Raw genomic sequence first — 3,455 nt, 5'->3', positions numbered from 1 at the left:
GCAGTAATAAATATGAAGCAGTGACTGAAGGAATGGCCAACCAATGACTGATCTAACTTGAGACCCAGCCCAGGGGAGAAATCCAACACCGGATACTACTAGCAATACTCTGCTATGCTTGTAGCCAAGAGACTAGCACAAACATCATCTGAGAGACTTCATCCAGCAGCTGATGGAAACAGATGCAGAGACCCACAGACAAACATTAGGTAGAGCTCAGGGTGTCAGGAAGTCTTTTGACAGAATAGGGGATGGACTTGAACAAGACAGCAGGGTCAAGGACACCACAAGAAGGCCAACAGAGTCAATTAACCTGTGCTTGTCAGGGCCCCTACACTGAACCACCTAGAGCTAGATCCCCTACACATATGAAGCAGATATGGAGCTTGGTCTTCATGTGGATCCCAAAACAATTTTAGTGGGGCTTGTCTCTGACTTATATTCTTTGGATTCCTTTGGCACGGTTGCCTTGTCTAGACTCAGTGGCAGAAGATGTGCTTAGTCCAAGCAGAGAATCTTTCTTCTATGTTGGTATCTAAGGATGTTAATATTCCATCAAAATCCTGACAAGAAAGCATTTATTTTCTAAATTAAGCAATTGTGGTATGTACTAGTGACTTAATTTAATTTTCACTGAACTGGGAAAAAGTCCTGGCTTTGGCTCTGAAAGGAATGTTTGTACTCTCACACTTGGGGAACACAGGATTTTTTTCATGTGGAGGAAGACATTATTACTGTCTTTCCATGCTGCTCACTGCACAAAAGTTTTGTAAAAACAATTTTGAAATAGACTGCTGTAGTTTGTGCTCAGCTAGCATGCAGAGATACACTCTATTCTGCTACTAAATACCATTTTCATGCCCATAATATTTTGATATTCTTGTCTTTATCTTTGTAAGTAGTTTAAGGTATTATTAAAGTATTGAAAAATGAAAGTATGAAGATCCATAAAACTATTTTACAATATTCCTGAAACTTATCCTATCTGGTAAATTAGTGCTTAATAAATAGTTCTTGAAGGAAAGTAACATAAACATTACTATCTCCCACAAATGAAATCTATGATGGTTAATTCTTATCTGGCAGGTATATTTCTATGGATTTCATCATTTTGAAAAAGAAATGAGCAGAATTTTATTCATTTCATTGTGCACCACGTGTCTTCCTTTTCCACATGATATCTAAGAAGCTAATAGAGCTGGCCTAAAACTATGAAATATAAGTGATTGATCATATGTGTTCAAAATGAAACTAATTTAATGACTATAGTAGGCTCCTTTGAGCACAATATTGTTAGGTACTAGTAGAAGGAACTAGAGATATTCTGTAATTCATGACATATTCTAAAAGTTAACACTAGCCAAATTCAATTCATCCCTTTGATTATGTCTTTTAAAAAATAATCCATATGTGAGATAATTACCTTTCAAAATGGGTTAGAAGTTCTTTTGTAAAATTAAACAGAGAAAAAGACAAATTAACAATAATAACACATCTGTTATGCCAAGCACTTTGGAAACAGAACTAGATGAAAGGGAGTTCAAGGCCACTCTCAGCTTTCTACCATGTTAAAAGCTAGCCTGGACTACATGAGACTACCTCAAATAACTCATAGTTACAGAACTCATTGGGACCTAAAGCAAAACAGAGAGCCATTACTGTAGAGACTTGAGGCAGGAGGGATGTAAGAGTAATTAAAATGTATTTTATACAATTATAGCAATATCAAAGAACAAATTTAATTATTAAAAACCCTACCAAAGCAAACAAACAAAATAAAAAATTTAAGTTGAACTTTAAACTGGGTATTTTTGTAAAAATAGGATAACTTTTTTTAAAAATTATTTTTGAAGATCTAGCTTTACAGAGATCCAATTCCTTTCCTATTTTCCAAGTTGTTTCACATAATACAGTCTTCAAATATTGTTCATTGTACTTCCATGACACCTAATGAACATTCATTGTCTAGAAAATACTTTATACTCTTTTCTTGGTGACTGTCAATGAAAACTTTCAATCCAAATAATTCAATATAATGAAAATCCAATTTCCTACATTTTGTGAATGTCACTAATTTTTATAACTTTTATTGAATATGTTTAACAATTACAGACACAAACAATGAGCATTTTGATTACTGTGAACTCTTTCTTTCCACCTTTATGCTCCTGTCTTCCCTATAATTATTTTCACCCATGATTCCTTAATTTCTATTTGTCTATTTTTGTGTATATGTTCTGTTTTAATTTTAGTTTTACGACCCACTTGATTCAGTCTGGATCACATGTGTTACCATGTGCTTAGAACAATACATTAGTAACTGGAAAAATATTTTATATTCATAATTTACAATGTGCAAATTTTTTCTAAGTTTTTGTGATCATAGTAACTTTATGAGCTGGATTGCTATTATCAGTACTGAGTTTCTGTTACTGTAATGTACATGGCATTTTGCAAAAGAGCCAGCTAAATCTGTGAAGAAATACATATGTAACCAACATTACATGAGTATTCACAGAAAAGCTTGAATGGACTGAAGACTTCTTTCTCCAAATCCTAAGAGACTGGATTTGCACATATAGGTGAAAGCTATTGCTATTTCACACACAGTCTAAGCATGTTCTTCATCTTTTCAACTAGTCATTTGAAGAGTTTGACATATTACATTCTATATTGCATCCTTTTCTACAACTAAGTGTACTTAGTTATAACTTATGTCATCTTACTTTCTCAACACATAAAAAATGATTTAGAATCCTTTTCTATTACCATATGGTATTAGTAGACATAATAGCTCTATTAATAATGCAAGAGAATGGTTTGAGTTATATGGTTGATTGTGATTTTTTTCTGTGCTATGTGATTACACATGTAACAGTACTGGACTTTTAATCTGTATGGGAGTTACAAATGAGGTTTTGGAAGAAGAGTTATCAAACTGTCTTCACAAATGTTCCGTCTGTCTATAAGTGAACTGAAGAGATTTGCTTCTGACATTTATGGGCAGTAACATTTGAAAAAGAAAATTCTTATTGTTTTCTTTTCTTTTTTTTTTTTTTGTCAGTCATATTTGTTTCTATCCTAGGTCTCTGTTATGTAGCCTCAAGTTCCTGACTCTCCAGGCAGTCTCAGGGCTGGGAACCCTCTAATGACATGGGGCTCAAGGTGGATCAATTATTGGTTGGTAGCTCCAACAAGTTCTACTCCATTGTTACCTCAACACATCTTATAGGCAGGACAAATTGAAGATCAAACATCTTGTGGCTGGATTGGTGTTCCAAACACTCCAGTGAAAGCCTAGGCTAGGTACAGAGCATGCCTATTTAAGCTTTGTTTCTCCTAATAGTAGGATTCTTAGCAAGGGTTACCCTCTTGCATTCCTGGAAGTTTCAACTGCACTAGGTTTCTACCTTACCTGTGAAATGCTCCCTAGTTCCAGTTATCTCTTCCAGCCA

Source organism: Mus caroli, unplaced genomic scaffold, assembly GCF_978045245.1.
Source record: "Mus caroli unplaced genomic scaffold, Mus_caroli_1 scaffold_3, whole genome shotgun sequence".
Lineage (NCBI taxonomy): Eukaryota > Metazoa > Chordata > Mammalia > Rodentia > Muridae > Mus > Mus caroli.
Note: the sequence above shows the minus strand (reverse complement) of the source record.